This window comes from Stegodyphus dumicola, chromosome 3 (genome assembly GCF_044657685.1).
Source record: "Stegodyphus dumicola isolate Sdum_Otavi_A_Nest chromosome 3, ASM4465768v1".
NCBI classification, from domain to species: Eukaryota; Metazoa; Arthropoda; class Arachnida; order Araneae; family Eresidae; genus Stegodyphus; species Stegodyphus dumicola.
This window is the reverse complement of record NC_140770.1, coordinates 156653013-156670716: the sequence shown is the minus strand read 5'-3', so window position 1 is coordinate 156670716 and position 17704 is coordinate 156653013. Positions and strand designations below refer to the sequence as shown.

At 30.2% G+C, this 17704-nt stretch overlaps 1 long non-coding RNA gene across 1 annotated transcript; it reads right to left on the bottom strand.

The window, feature by feature from the left end:
• Positions 1–11552: 11552 nt before the first annotated feature.
• On the bottom strand, positions 11553–17455 carry LOC146998151 (uncharacterized). Its single transcript, XR_015040327.1, has 3 exons — positions 17370–17455; positions 14710–14799; positions 11553–11694 (listed from the first exon to the last, which is right to left on the bottom strand). It is a non-coding gene; the product is annotated as an uncharacterized LOC146998151 (long non-coding RNA).
• Between the last annotated feature and the right edge of the window lie 249 nt (positions 17456–17704).

Sequence of the window (17704 nt, the reverse complement as noted above, 5' to 3'; positions counted from 1 at the left end):
AGATTGTATACGTTCGCCAGGGCAAATGTAGAAAGCGTGAAGCGTTTCGGCATGTTGCAACGTGAAAGAGATGACGTTTGCCTTTTCCCCCAGCCTATTGACGTCATGGTTATTTTCGCTCCAAACGAAAAAATAAAAGGTTTGATAGCATAGCCGAGTGGTAAAGCGCTAGACTCCCATCACAAAGATAGCGAGTTCAAATCTCAGCCGTGGAGTTATTTTTAAAATACAGAGAAAATGATACTAAATTCATTAAAAATGGATTAAAATATAATGGAATCAATTAAAACTAATTAAAAATAATAAGGGGTTAAAATAATTAAAAAGGATAATTCATAATTAAAAATAATGAATAAAAATGATTAAATAACTAAAATAATAAAGGTAAATAAGGAAAATAATAAAGTTGACGTCACGTGGTTCAAGAGTTCGTTGCCACAAGCATAAAAAATATCTGCCACAAAATATAAAAACTTTGAAAAGATCGTTGCCACACCATAAAAACGAAACTTGGATGATGTCATTCCGTCTACGTCATTCCTTCCATCTACATCACTTCCGGTTGTCACGTGATTCAAGATGGCGGTGACCACGCCCCTTTTCTGTGACGTCACTTCCGCCGCCTGAGGACCGTGGCTTACTACTACTGTTTTTAAGATATTGAAAAGTTTTGAGTGATTGTTTTTAGGAAACAAAGTTCTTAACCTCCTTTATACCATTTGAGTTCTTAAGATTTTGCAAAGGGAAATTGGTTCATTTATTTATTAGGATAATTAATGTTTGTATTAAGGGATGTTGTTTATTTCATTGTAATTTTGTTATACGGAATAACTTTTTTTATGAAGTTGTTCTGCAGAGTAAAATTCTACGCAGTTTTTAAATTTAAAGTAGGGTGTTCTCTTCAGCCATTTTTCTGGCATATTTAAAAGCGATTTAAAAGACGAAGGCTGGCAGCTGAGCTGGCAGTTTTCAATAAAAGTGTGAATTCTTGAGAAGTAATGTCTACTAAATTTTGCTTAGTTATTTTGTGAGAAATACAGGTTAGTTTTAAGAAGTGATTGAGGCAGCTAGTCGCAATGAGACGGTTCACTGTAATTTAATTTTTTAAATAATTTAAGGTATTCATAATTAGTTAAGTTTAGTTATTATAAAGAAATGTAATTAAAAATGTTACACAGCAAATGTTTAAAACATCTATTAAAATAATTTTTATAAACATTTTAAGAGCATAATTTTTTTCTTCCGTTTTTTCTTTTTTCTTTTTTTTTCAGGAGACATGCATTGCATGTGCAAAGAGGGAAGAACCGTTCTTTCATTTTTCGATCTAGTCAAGAAGCAAAATTTTATGAAATATTATATCATGTTATTTTTTTCATTAATTCTCTTTTTCAGATTTTAAGTAAATCTTATGAATTAAATAATAAATTATTTATTAATTTAATTTATTATTATTATAAAAATTATAAATTATTTTTCTGTATCTTTATTATTGGCCTACGATTTGCTGCACAGTGTTACTAGTAAAATACTTTAGAAATAAAATTACAAATTGAATAAACTTAATTAACATGCTGTGCTAAATAAATATGGCATAAAGTTTGTTTTCTGTTGTCACATTTATATTTTCCAATTTTGCATGCAAAAGTTAAAATTTATAATAATCAGGAATACGTTTTTTATTATCGCTTTTTAGATGATCTTGTTTTTTTAACTAAAATGAATCTTTTAATAATTTGGCCATGAAAAAGGCAATGTCACATTTACTTTTTTTATTGAATCCCTACGTGTTGTAACTTTGCTCAGATTTTATAATAATATCAAAAAAATTAGAATATTATTAGAAATTAACACTTCATTAAATTAAGAAATAAATCATTGTTTTGTACGAAACACTTAAATTATTTATACACTTAAAAGTATTTAATTAAGTGTAATATAAGGCAACTTTTAAAGAAAGTAGATTATAAAAAAATTTTTTAAATAAGTTTTGTATAGCATGAAATATAAAAATAGTACATTTTTAAAGTGGTCTGGGGTTCAGAATTGGCAAACTTAATCTCACGAAGTTTTTAAATTCAGTTGCTGTATAGCAAACAAGTATCTGAAAATGAGTTGGAAAAATAAACGTTTTTTAATCTATGAAAACTGATTTTTTAAAATTTTATTTTACAATTTTTTCCCAGTATAACCTGTTAACAAAGAAGATTATTTAACCAATAACGGATAGATTGGATTGGATTATTCAACTATGGCAAAGCACAGGAGGGCTATCTGCCTAAAGGGAGCGACGCCTTCGTGGAGGACTTTCTAAGGGAAACTAGCTCGTATACACGTTACACATGGAGAAAACCACGAAAACGCCCATGCAGCCAGGCCGTTTGCGCGATTCGAACCTCGGACCGAACTACCAGGGTTCAGCGTCTTTACCGCTTGGCCGCTGGTGGGCTACCAGTAACGGAAATGCTTGCAATTTGAAATCAAGAAAAGTGATTATCAAAGAGGCCAAAAATTTGAAGAATCTTTAATAAACTATGTAGCTAGGTTTATAAAGGAAAAACATTTTAAATTCAACATATACAAATAAATGCTTAAAACGGCATGAAAAAAGACTTTTTTTAAGTTTATATTATGGAATGCTTGTGTAAATATGTAAAAAGCAACTGAGTAACTTATGAACATGCTTTTAAAATGCTATCTAGCGTAACATATTTTCCTTAATTTGATAATTTGTTACTTTTAATTAGTTGTTTAACTTAATAATTTTTTAGAATTTGGTAGGAATAATACAATCAAATAATTAAGTGTACTGAAATTCATTATTGAAAACTGTAGAGAATACTAACTTCATTCTTTGCACTAAATATAATTTAATAAATTAGATACGAGTTGAATGGCATTTTTATATGTCGTACATTTTTAGTTTATATTATGGAATGCTTGTGTAAATATGTAAAAAGCAACTGAGTAACTTATGAACATGCTTTTAAAATGCTATCTAGCGTAACATATTTTCCTTAATTTGATAATTTGTTACTTTTAATTAGTTGTTTAACTTAATAATTTTTTAGAATTTGGTAGGAATAATACAATCAAATAATTAAGTGTACTGAAATTCATTATTGAAAACTGTAGAGAATACTAACTTCATTCTTTGCACTAAATATAATTTAATAAATTAGATACGAGTTGAATGGCATTTTTATATGTCGTACATTTGAAAATTCATCTAACAGCAATATTCGTTTTCAGGACATGAAATTTGACTGTTGCATCATAATTGCTTCGTTTATACATGCAAATTCATCTCATTATTTAATGCTGAAAATGTTAAAGTAATTTTTCATATAAAACAATTGTAACTTTATTGAACTTATTATTACCTTTATTCCAAAACTTCATTTTATTTCACGATAATTATAAATGAACGTTGTATAACTTAAGAATTTCGAAGTTTTAGCTGGTACATATTGCGAAGAGTATATCTATTTAATACAATGAGAAAGTTTTTATGGATATAAAACATTTCTAGAATGCTTAATTCATTTGTAAGATTTTTTTTTTTTTTTTTTCAGTTTTTTTCCGTAGACTTAATTTTGAAATTTGATTTAGGTTAAAAATTACGACAAACTGATTAATTTTGGGTGCCCTGTAAAAACTACGATTTATTACGTATTGTGATTGTAAATCTGTGGGAATGGGAAATAAAATTATAAGTAAAATGAAAATACATTATTTTTAAGCTAAGCTGAAGTATTAATGTTTTAAACAAATTTGTTAAAAGCATAGTTAAAAGCATAACTCTTTGAAATCCAGACCCTTGGCTAACCTGAATCCTCAAAATACCAAACCGCTCGAAATACTTTTCCAGTTTCACAGCAATTTCCTCCCCTCCCCGTCTATTAACGCAATAAATAGGTGTGAAGATTTCGAGTGACATCCTTTGTACTTTCTAACAAAGATTTCATTAGCCTTTGACCCCGTTCTTTATAAAACTATTCTGAAGGTCAGACCAACAAGCCTTTCTGGCTTTGTTATGATCACGACTGAGATTTTGTTTATTTCCGTTATTTTTATAGGAAGGAATAAATTGATTAAAAATAAATATAATCCTTAAATATTTAAACTGCACTTTTATTGCTGTTTAAAGCTTAAAAGCACACACTCTACTACAAAAGAATCAACAACGAAATGTCACGAGCAATCAAAAGATAAGAAATCTCTTAGGACAAGCTATCTGCAGTAAACTGATACAATGCATTTGGCGAAACTGCACCTGCTACTGCATACCTTAGGAAGAGGGAAGAAAACAAGATTACAATCTCAGCCGTTTTCGGACGGTTCTGATTGTTTCAATGTAGAGCCGTGTGGGGCGGTATGGTTGTGAAAGAGTTAAGTATTTTAATGGAAACAGGCTTGAAAAAAAGATTTTTAATAAAAGAATTCTAATTATTAATTCAAATGAAATTGAAAGTTATGCAACTACCATCTGTAATTTCAAAGAGTAGTAAACTGAATAAATTTCTAATTGTAATGTCCCACGATATAGCAACAATGTAGCAACAATCCTACATTGACAGACAGTGAGACTCCACTCACTGTCTGACAACAATGTGCTACATTGTAATGTAGCAACAATGTAGCACATTGTTGACAGACAGTGAGTAGAGATAAGAATAAAAAGATTTGTTGGGCGATGTAATTCAAACATAAAAATTTTGGAAACTTGTGGTAACAAATTGAGGTTGAATAGTGTGTTGTATTCCTTACTGGAAATACTGTTTTTAGATGGACAGAGTATAATCTTTTTGAAGCATGGAGAAAGGCTTTTCTGAGTTCTTAGTAGAAATACTTTGCAAAATATCTTGTACTGTACTAATGTAATCGTATCATCCTGCACTTACAATACATGTACTCAAATAGGTTAAATCTAAAGCAGCATCAGTCTATTTCAGTTAAAATTACTGAACAGAAAAGAATGCTCTAGAACATACCTTATGAATTACTATTAAAATGAGGCATACTGATTTTTTACAGCTATTTTATAGGACAAACGTAAATTTCAGATGCCTTTATGTTATTTAAAATAAAGGATACACAAGTAATTCAATGTAATGAGAAGAATATCAATATGAAACTTTTAAATTAATCAAAATCCATCTTCAGATTGGTAATAATTTGAAAGACCTTTCGTTGTATCGAACCTAAGTTTCTCTTCATAAAACAAACGGAATCATCTGCAACGGAATATTCTTCCTAAAAGAATGGTATATATGTATACCATTCTTTTATTCATACTGAATTCAACATACTTTATTATAATAAGCATCATGAGAAAAATAATGTGCAAATAAATAAAAAAAATGCATAACATCATGCCTAGGCAAGGAATTCTGCACTAGAGGAGTGTTGGTTCATTTGAATTAACAGAATTTGCTCATACAAAAATTTAAATTCCTCATAATTTGGATCATTTTCTGCTACTGAACATTTTAGCAGCAGTTTGATATTTAAATTAAATAATGAAAATTAAATAATGAAATTAAATAATGAAAAATCTGCATAAATGTATGTATATTCCTCGCAATGTGATAAAACAACGGTACATAGAGCCATCGAATTTTGAATGACGTAATCCTTTTACGAATATGGGCCTCTGGAAGACCAAATTTGAAATTTCGAATTTGCTTTATTACCGATTTCCTAGTCTGTAAAACTTTAACGAATTTTTGATCAACAAACTCAAGGATTTCAAAGCGAGGAATGACAACGTTGTACAGAAAAAAACATTTTTATCTCCAGCGCGTGAGTCTCTGTATCGGAAATTCTAAAGATATGCTCATTTTAAAACTATTTTGCGATTTTGCTGTTGAACTGAATTTTATGGTTTAAGTGCGGAGAACGTGATATTTAATAAATAATGGTAACGCACAAAATGTTAAAAAAATGCCCCTTTAGAAGTAATTTAAAATCTGAAACATTTCAGCTTTTCTTTTTTATTATGCATTAGTGTTGCTTAATTTCTTTTTTTTTCTTTCCTTTTTGCAAAATCGTTTCGAAGTCGGTAATAACATCATTCTTATTCCACAGTTCAAACTATTTTGAAGCCCAACGACCATTAATTTCAGCTTCTCTTTCTTCCGGTGTTTTTGTTTTTACGGGAAGTTTCTTTGGTAGATAGGTTTGCTTTACCTGCATGTGATTACAGCAAAACTATAAGGGCTATCTGTCTAAGGGAAGGATTTTCTAAGGAAAACTGGCTCGTATACACATCACACATAGGGAAAACCACGAAAACGTCCATTCGCGGGATTCGAACCTCGGTCCGAGCTACCAGTGTTCAGCGACTTAACCGCTTGGTCAGTGGTGGGCCTTGGGTTTTGAAAAATCATAGACAAGCTTTTTTTTTAAGTTGGGTATGTTCTAGGAATTACTAATAGCGCTTCTTTATCTTAGCGAATAATCTATTTCTAGATTTTCCGAACAGGTAATTTTCTTCGTACGTACATACGTAACGTACTTCTTTTTAGGTAGTGAAAATAATACGTGATAATTACTGACACTCGTTCGTCGAAACGGACTGAAAGGTTACGGTTATCTGTTTGAAATATTCCCAAAAGAATAAAATGTTACCTAAATTCTTTTAAACAAATCATTTGAAAGTTCATTCAGTGATGCAGTCGTATGTAAAACAGTAGCTTGGGATTCGTTTTAGCGATTCCTAATATCCGAATTAGTAGTTTTCGTTGTTGAGGAAAAATCATTCCATGATATACGCCGTGAACTGCAGTGCTTAAATTGCGCCGGAGCCTACCGGAGCACGGCTCTGGTAGTTCTCAATTTTTAAAATAAATTACAATTCTAGCCGGAACGCGCCGGAGCCCTAAATAAGATGAGCTCCGGTACTTCTCTTTATAAAACTGAACCACAATTTATATGGAAAAAATTTAGAATTCATAGCGTTTTAGTTTAACAATAAGCAGACTTTGCAAAACTTTATTTCTCTAGAAATACGAACTCATGAGAACATAAGACGTTCAAGTAAAGTCCCCTCACTCACATGTAGAAACCTTTCCCTATAAGAAGGGCAATAAATTTGAGGGAGTTTGTTTAGAACGCGTAGATTTCTCGCCATGCCATTTGATCTAGTGTATTGTTATCGATTCTTACAGTTAGTTACCTCGCAGGAAGGAAAATTTGTGTTCTTAAATGCGCGTTGACAGCGAGTACAATAAGAGTGAAATACTGACATAAACTGCTCAAAGCACGTCCTATACATCGTCTTCCCACAGTATTCACTAATGGGGGGAAAGCGTAAACAGCAGCTTGACATTCATCCTTTAGCAGTCAGATTCAGGACTCATTTTACCCCTGACATACATCTGCTTGATGGCTATAATTATATCAGCAGAGAGCAGCAGTCAAACAGAACGGTTCTCTCTCACCAAGATTCCTCTCGTTTTTTGATTCATTGTGCGAAATTGTGTTTCGCCCTGGAATTTTCATCAGCTATAGTTATTATTAAGTATATTTAATTTTCGTGTATTTAATTTTTGTGATGATTAAAGAACTTCCCCCCCCCCACTACGATCAGAACTTAAATTGGGGCGGAGCCCACCGGATCTCGGCTCCGATGCTTCTTAGTTTTTGTAATAAATCATAATTCTAGCCGGAACGCACCGGAGCCCTGAATAAGACGGCTTCAGCACTTCTTTTATGTAATTGAATAACAATTTCAGTAGAAATTTTACCTCGAAAATTTTATTTTGACAATAAAATTATATTAAAAACCGCTTATTAAATTTCAATTTATCTCTTTACATTTTATTTATTTAATTACTTCAATCTTTAATTATTTCAATAAATAATAATTAATTATATAATAATTATCAATTAAATTATAATTAATTATATAATTATTGATTGAATAACAATTTATAAACATCAATAAAATAGCTATTAATTAATTTCATAATAATTAACTATTTAATTTAAAAATTATTAATGAGTTTAATAGTGTTTTTATTTATTTATTTACTCTTGTTCCTCTTTGCTGATGGTCTTCCATAGGGCTCCGGCACTTCTAATCTTGGAAATTAAGCCCTGAAGTGCGCAATGCCATTTTTGTGAAATTCTGGGATGTTTTTTTAAGTGAAAATAGGTCGATGGATACCGAATATGTGCAATTCTTAAAAACGCGCCAAGCAGTGGGTGATTCTCCACTTTCCCCTATTATATTACTTTAATTATTGTTATTCAGTCCGTTACTACTGTCACTTATTCAGAAAGACAGGATTTTCGTATTGGAGCAGGCATTTGTTGGAAAAGAGCTCACCTCCAAGGATGGACTGTCCTCCAAAGGACTCTCCTCTAAGATGTCCGCCGAAAACATCGCGGACGGAAACATCGAGGACGAAATCATTGCAGACGAAAGCAACGCAAGGCGAAAACGTAGCGGTACAAGACATCGTGGGAGAAAAGAAAGCATAGAGAAAACATCACAATTCTAAAGCATCATATTAAAAAATATCGTCGTCGAAAATAAAGCGGTTCAAAAACTTCGCAGTTTAAAAACATCGTAGTTAAAACGTAGAAAATAGAGTAGTAAAAAACAAAGTACCTACAAATCATCGCGTGATGATAACATCGCACACATGCATTTTCAGGTTTTAAAAGTTGTAAATGCATGTTCGCATAATGATTTGGGAACTCAAAAAGGAAAGAGAGTTTCTTTTCGTGTCCGCCGATAACATCGCGGACGAAAACGTCGCGGAGAAAACAACGCAAGGCGAAAACGTCGTGCTACAAAACATCGTGGGAGAAAACATCGCAAAGAGAAAACATCATCGTCGAAAATAAAGCGGTTCAAAAACTTCGCAATTTAAAAACATCGTCCTCGAAAATATAGTAAAAAATAAAGTATCTACAAATCATCGCGTTTAATCCACATAGCACAAAAACATCCTTGGGATATCCCGGAATATCCCGCGAACCTCCTAAACACCTCCTCCCGAGTGCTTAATGTCACATCCCGGGATATCCTCAGGACATCCTAACCAAGTCCCATCGGCAGCGTGCGGGATGTTATTAGGATATGAACTCCTACTTACTACATCCTCAGGACATCCCACAAACCTCCTAAGCACATCCCATTATATCCTAAAAACATCCTATCTATGTCCCATCGACATCCTATGGGATGTTATTAGGATTTAAAGTCCTACTTACTACATCCTCAGGACATCCCGTAATATCCCAATTTCCTCCTAAACTCATCCTCCTGAGCGCTTAATGGCACATCCCAGTATATCCTTAGGACATCCTATCTACGTCCCACCGACAGCGTATGGGATGTTAATCAGGATTTGAAACACTAGTTAAAATATCCCTTTAACCTCTTAAATACATACTCTCAACTGCTTAGTGTCACATCCCAGTATATATACAGAGGAAAATTCCAGTGAAAGTATGTGGAGGTGTGATGATCTAAAACCTACTTTTTTTTTTACACAGATAGTCTCAAATCGTTCTCCTATGGTTACTATGGAAAAATCAGAAATGTTGAAAATATTTATACAACTTATTTTGTTTTTAAATCTGAATTTGTGAATATATTAAAACTGAGCAAGGAAATTAAAATGAATTATTAATACAAAATATTAAAACTGAAAATTTTGCTTTTATTTTTAAGATATTAAAAATCTTTTGATCATTTTTAAACATCCAATAGCCCCCAAATTGAATTATTCATAATTAAATTGTTTTACAAAATCAGTTTCTAATTTCAGTTAATTTGTATTAAAAATTGAATAATAAAATTACCCATTTAATAATCTTTACATAAATGAATAATCTTTCTTTAAAACATGTAAGGAATTTATAGTGTTCTGATGACACTGTTGGGAAATTGTTAAAAGGAATAAATTGTATTTTTAAAACTAAATCAATTCCTAGCCTCAGAATAAATAAATATGTTTTCGTAACATGAGAATGCTGCAGGCTTTTTTATATATTTAATATTTAGTTGTAAAAATTTGACATTATGTTAACAATTCTTTATATCATTGAAAAGGTAACTCAAGAAGCTCTTCTAAAATTCTATCTTTCTGCTCACACAATTAAAAAAAAAATCTGAAAGGCTTCAGATTTTAGCAGTCACTCAAAGAGGCTAAAAGTTTATGAATGCATAGATTATCAATACAGATGGGGCAGTGGAAATAGCAAAACATTTTATAAGATACTGACACCAGAAAGTTATATATCTTCTATATATTTGAAAAATGAAGAAATATATCATGTAATTATGTAGAAATATTAAAATGTTTTCAATTAGATATATCATGAATTAAATGCATTTTAAATCAATCAGATTAAAAATTAAAAAAAGCATTGTTAAGAACTGTGTGTAATGCTTTTAAATAGCTTGGCTTGTTAGTCAATAATATATTAGATTTTAAAGGTAAATATGTTAAATTTTGACAAATGGCAAGACTTGAATGAAAAGCGAAACAAGTTTACGACTGACGATATGAAGTCACATCTAAAAACTAATAGCCCTTTTAGATTAAAAAAAAAGTTCTGAAAATAATTTGCAATGGTTCATTGGTATTATTTTACGCAAAATTCAGTAAAATGAAATTTACCCATTGAAATCAGCACCAAATTAAACTTTGTAAATTCTAGCGCATGTTAAAGGTTGTCTCATTTAGAATTTTATTACTAACCATTCATTTCAGAGCAAAATAAAACAGTAATTGCCATTTATATGACAATCAATATCAAAAATTTAAATCTGCATTTTACGCAACATAGAAAAACTTCAAAAGATCTACTGTTTACCATGCAATTAAGGCATTTTATTCTGCTATCAACTCTACCAGTTATTAATTCCATTAAGCATATTCAGTTTACTCTTTCTGCTCAATATATGCAATGTAAAATTTTCCATAAATTTATTAATTCATTTTATTTTGAGGTGAGCTTTTATTCAACTCTCAATGTCAATGAGAATGTTTAGTTCATTTTTTATTCGGTCTCAAAAGAGAAATCAAAATACGTGGATTTATGAATCAAAATACATGAGAAATTGCAGTGAGAAAAGCACTGCTACCTTAAACTGTGATTATATATAACAAATGCAGTGAATTATAGTTAAAAAATAGTGAAAATATTTATATTTCTGAACTATTTCATATATAACATTTTCAGTTTCGTATATGTGGCAATTTAAGAACTTTTTTACGTATACCAATTTTTTGTATCTTCAAGGAAAGCTTATTCTTTCACCTTTAGTATATAAGTAATGGTAATTTACCAGATAAAATTACTTAATGGGGAATACAGAAAAATATCTGACCACTTACCTTTGTGACTTCATCTGCAAAGAGACTAATAAAGTAGTTCAGCTAAATCTGGTATAATAAATATTTATAATAATGCTAAATTATGCAATATCTATTAATATGACAAATTTTTGTAAAGCTATTTATTTGGATGAAAAATAAACACATTCAGAAATTTATGACACTATATTATGATTAACAGAGGGAAAACACTTTTTAAAATTCAAAATAATTTTTATTAATCCAATTTATCACATTTTATTTGAATTCATGAAAAACAATCTTATATCCATGTATTCTTATGTATATAAGAACTCTTGATAAATTGGATCTCTGTCATTGCCTTTCACAGCACCTAAAATAAATAAAACACTCACAATTACTATATGTGAATATAATTCATAATTAAATTTAAACAAATGACTATTAAAATGCAAATTAAAGGAAGCATTTAAAATATTTTAACATTTAGTACCTATAAACAGAGTAGCAATTATTTGATTTTTCGATTATAGTAAAATAAACATGGGGGATGCCTTTTAAAATTTTTTATGTCAGAAAATAAACTCAAACCACCAGCTGAACATATGAGCAGTTTTATCAATCAGCCACTGGTAGGTAACCTGGATACTGAATCAACATATAAAGTTGCCAAGATAAAGAGAGAAACAAAATTATGATAATCACATCTTACCTATTCATAAAACTATTTTAAATTTAATGTGTAGACAAGTCCAAAAAGAGTGAGAATGAATTTATTTTGCAACACACAAAGTAAAGTCTTGCAGGAGCAAAAAAAAACTTGTCTCATGAGATTGGCAAGTAAAAAATAATTAACTGCATCTGGTAACATTTATCTGACAACACATAAGTAATTGTTAGCTACGTGCAGAAAATAAAATCTGATCAGGGGCGTAGCTAGAGGGGGCAAGGGGGGGCATCTGTCCCCGGGTGCAGAATCCAAGGGGCGCCAAACTGATGTTAGAACATTTTAGAATTAAATGTTTTCCACCCTTGGCAAGCAGTAGGGGGCGCGAAATCTTCAGTTGTCCCTGAGCGCTGAAAACCCTAGCTATGACTCTGAATCTGATCATGTTAATGCAATTTTAAACTTTTGAAATTAACTGCAGAAATTTACCAAAGAAGTACTTGTAACAGTAGTAAATAAAGATGTGGCTAATCTTTACTGTATGGTACACCTTGGTTTCTGTCTGAAAAAAAATCACAAAGTGGTATTGGTTGTTTGTGAAATGTGGAAGCCCATTGCGTCAAATAAGTTTTTCGGTAACCCTAATGTTGATAATGTTGGCAAAAGTAGCCTTTGGGGGAAAAAAAAAAAAAAAAATTTTTTGTCAATAAAAAGGAGTTATTTCTGCAAATATTGCCAATGTGCTGTGATAAATTTAGTTTTGGGCTACTTTTTTTAATAGTAAACCTTTTGTACGGTCCCAGGTTTTTGGTTCTTACCATTCTTTTCAATTGCTGTGTTTGGTTGCACGGAAGTGGTATGGTCTTGTATTTTGAACATGCTATTTATTATTTTGGTGTGGGTACCATCGTTTGAGTATGTCTGAGGTGACTAAGAGATGAAAAATTTAATTGAATTGCTTACCTGGAGGATGGTGGTGGGAAGCCTAAACATATGCATGTGAAAAAAAAGGTATGTTAAAAAAAATGATGTTTCATTTATTTTTTTGTCTCTGTGTGTTAATTTTTCTTAGAAGATTTGTTGTTTAATGTTTTTATGTTAGGAAATATGTATTTTTGGTAACTTATTTCTCTCTGTTTGTGTATTTTTGGTTGTCTGTGTGTTAAGACAGTGGCGAATTTTTTCTGGTAACTATGATATTTTTAACTTTCTGATTTTCTTAAAGTGAAAATAGATCAATGTGGACATGGACAAAGTTAAGGCAGTGCACAATGCCCAGTTTGTGCAGTTCTATGTTTTAATAGGTCGATGTGTACATGGACACAGAGTTTGTGTATGTCTTTGACTTCTTATTTTGGTTTTGTGTAGCGGCCACCTTGAAATTGGTGCTGATCCTCTCAGGTGTGATGGACGATCTTGATATAAAAAAAAGAAACGATTCGCCAAGGGTTACAGTAGAGTAAATATTTACCAAAGATGTTCTACCATAATCACCATTTCAGTGGTTTAAACACTAGTGGAGCAGTATGCAGAGATGAAGATATGAGTTTTGTTTACACAGCATGATGGTTTAGGCACTCCAGCCATTAGAGTGAACAAAATTATAATAAACATAGCCACAATAATTGCCTATAAATATTGATGTATAACATTGCATTAACTAATATATTTCTTATGCTAGTATATACAGAATCCTTAATCGAAGGGAAAATCAGAAGACTGTGCATGCATTTTCCTTTAACTGAAACATGGATTTGACCATACAAATCTCAGTCTTACGGGACATGCCACACTATGCAGATAGACAGTAAAAAGTGCTTGTGTTGTTTTTATTTGTTAGAGGTATGAAATAAATATACTTCTAGATTTTAATTTTTTCTTTTCTTGTTCTACATTTGGATTACCTATCAAAAAGTAAGGAATTTTGATATTATTACAATATCGGAGTTAAAATAACAATTATTGGACATGTTAAAGTAATGAAAATTTTAATTAGGTTAAAAAGTAACACTTAATGTGGCATATTTTTGAATTAAACTCTATTGACATTAAAAACAACAAAATGTCCCTCTTTATTAAGGACTTTAATTAACTAATTTTAAATACGGAGCTATGAATGAATTTTTTCCCTTGCATGTTATAATAACTGAAACAAAATTACTCTGATACAGTCGAAATTTCTAAATGCAAGTACATAAAATTTACTTTAGCAATTTAAAGAGATGAGACACATTGAACACATGAATAAATTTCTATCAAAGAATAATTTATTAAATTTGGCCCGTTCCATAGTAAACTTTAACCATTAGATTACATTATTACACCATGTTATCAGTTTGAAAAGCAAGTCATATGCCAGATCTTGGATGTAAAAGAAATGCACAAAATAATATACAGATTATTGAAAAATGATGTATACCAATGTTTATAGATATGATTAAATGTAACAGAAAATTTACTGTCACAACCACATTTTTAAGTGAAATGTATTATTTTAACATTTTACAATATTTAAGGTATGGCATTAAATGCAATTATGTGCCTGGATGTAAGTTAGTAAATTAAAAATAATAATAATAATAATCAAAGAATGAATGTCATGAAAAATTTCAAAAACAAGCAGAATTTAATTTAGAAGACCTTTAGACACTTATGATAAATAAATTTGACAATTCTTCACCCAAAATTAAATTATAATTAACTAAAACCAGTTTGACTGACCTTCTACAAAATCCTTCAGCTGCAATTTTTTCTAGCTTGAAAACCAAATTCTTCTCCACATGGTAATAACATCTTAACCAGTTGAAATTCCTGCAGAAGGTTTGATAACACAGTAATAGAATTAATAGAATAGAAAAATTAACACAAAAGTATAGAACATCATTTAAACTTAACATTATTACAAATTTTGGTGCTTTCTGACTATCTGCAAAGCTGTGAAAATTGGCAAAATGGCTAGTTTATGGTTCATATCTACAGCTCTGTTCACAAATAGTAATTCAAATAAGCACTTTATAAGAAACAAGAAATTTTAGGATGCACACACACAAAAATATATACATTGGGTCAATATTCACATATTTTTCATCCAATGGAATACTATTCAGAAATAAAGATTAAATATAAAGCATGTAAATACATGTGTGTGGTATGCATATTCATAGTTTGCTATTATCGTGTGCATACTCTTGCTGTTTTAGCATAAGTTGAAGCTGTGAGGGCAGATGATAAGAAAGTATCAGAATTTTTCATGTATAAGAAAAGATTGCCCTGACAATATTATCTCAATTGTTTAGCACTGACATTTACATAGCGTATTAGAAATATATAGTAATATATGTATAATAAAAAGATAATTGCATATTATTAATTCATTTTTTTAAATGCCAAACTTTAACAATTCTTTCACATATAATTAAACAGAATTCTTTCACATGAACATCTAAAATCCATTCTTAACTAAAGAATAAATAATAAAACCATGTAAATTTCTTATAAAGCTCATCACTTCCGAAATGTCTACTTCTGAAAGTTCCCAGCATTTCTCAATATATTATTAAATTACTAAACTAAGCATCAATGATCGTCATGTTCGCTAATGTGGCAATATCTTTCACACTTTTTTGTTACCACAAGTAACAAGCAGGCTTCAATAAATTTTTAACTGTTACATGCTACTTTTGTCTAAAATTTGTACAAATAATAAAATTAAATCAGCTCTTTATAATATGCTCAAAGAAATAATTTTGTATGAAAATTTGTAAGTTATATATTGGCCTGATTAATGATTCAGGAAATAATTCGGGTTTTCAAAGTACTTCCAATAATTCAAATTTCAGAATCAAAATAATAGGTTAAAATAAATTTTCAAATAATTCAAAATAAAATCTATAACACAAAGATAAGCAAATTTCCTTATGAACAATGCATTTTAACATTATTCAATCACTGGCAATCACACAGTACTGATTGCTTCAATAAACATTACTGTAACTGTGTTATTTAAAAGACTGTAATGTTTTAATTATTTCCTTAATTAAAACATTACAGTCTTTTCCTCCTTCTGACACCAAAAGAAAACCCAAATAAGAAATATAAAAATATCAGTAAAAATAAATTATATTATTGAATGACACTTTACATTAATTACACTTATATATTATTTTATTATAAATTATTTCAAAATCAAAGAAGAGAAGGGGGAGAAACTTTAATATTGACATTTCTAAAATGATATAAACATTAATCATTTAGTACAGTTTGTTATTTCAGGCAAAAAGAATTCACTTTTCTGGATAGCATTTATATTTCCATCTCACTTTCAATGAAACATTAAGAGAAATGCATATAATTTAAACACCAGTTTATTTTATTTATCAGACAGATTATGTCAACTCGAAAAAACCTATCAGTAAAATTAGGTAGTAATAATTCTGAATGTTAGGCAACTTGCAAGATTCAACAAAAATTATCAATACTTTTATTATAATGACAATACTACAGTAACATGAACATAAAATTAAACTGCATATAACTATAAATTAAGCCAGCATATAATAATGGTGCATTGGTTTCTAAAACAATGGGCTCGATGAAAAAATACATGTATTATGGTAGCTATTCATATTCTTCAGCTTTCCTAATATTCTCATTTTCACTTTACATAACTAAAGTATCTAAAATACAATAAAAATGCAAACAATATTTATGAGAAAATGTCAAAAGCAATCATAAGCATTTGATTGAATGACCATATTTTGTCTTCCTGCAAGTCGAATCTTAAAATGATATGCAGTTTGAAAAATGCTTAATCCTTTTATAAAATATTCAAAAAAGATTAAAAAAAGGTACTGTTCTGTTATCAGGACCGGGTTCAGAATTGTATTTATGTATGCTTGTATATTTGTATGTTTGTGTGTCTACATATACACATCTATGCACATACTTACGAACACAGGTTCATACATTTCCGATTCTGGTCCCAATAACAGAACAGTACCCCCGAAAAAACTTGAATTACAAACTCGATTAAGATAATGTTTCAACCATACATATTTTGGACAAAACAATGCAAACTCTTATTTTTATACAATTGTTCAAACTATTTAACATAAATTTATTGCTGCAATAAAATAATAAGCAATCTTATCACACATATTATTTTGAAACTGAAAGCATAAACTAGACTAAAAAAAATTCAGTCATAAACATTTGGATAGCAGGGCAAATTAGATATTTGAAAAGACAGCCAGCCATTGAGATACACGTAATTCACGACAGAATGGTAACAATTCATAAAGCTGTGAAACATTTAACTGTCAAAATGACATAAATTCGAAAAGCAAAAAAAGTAAACATACAAGTATTGCAACTGAACTTACCTTTCATGCAACAAGAAATATCCATACAAGTTAACCTCATGGCGCAGCCATTTTGGATTTCGTTTCAAATCCGACAGATGTTTACGGATGGATTTGCGGAAGAATACGAGGAACTAGTAATTTGCCGGATACAATGTGCAATGACGCGAAAGAATATAGTTCTGTAGAACTTCCTACATTATTCTGTAATAAACAGTACTATTTCCTAATTTTTTTTTATCTAATTAATTAATTAATAGGGAAATAGTTAAATAATGCCGAATTCATTTTTAATGAAATGTAAAATTTTGCATGTATGGGACGACCACCTTCCATCCAATATTTCTGAGAATATA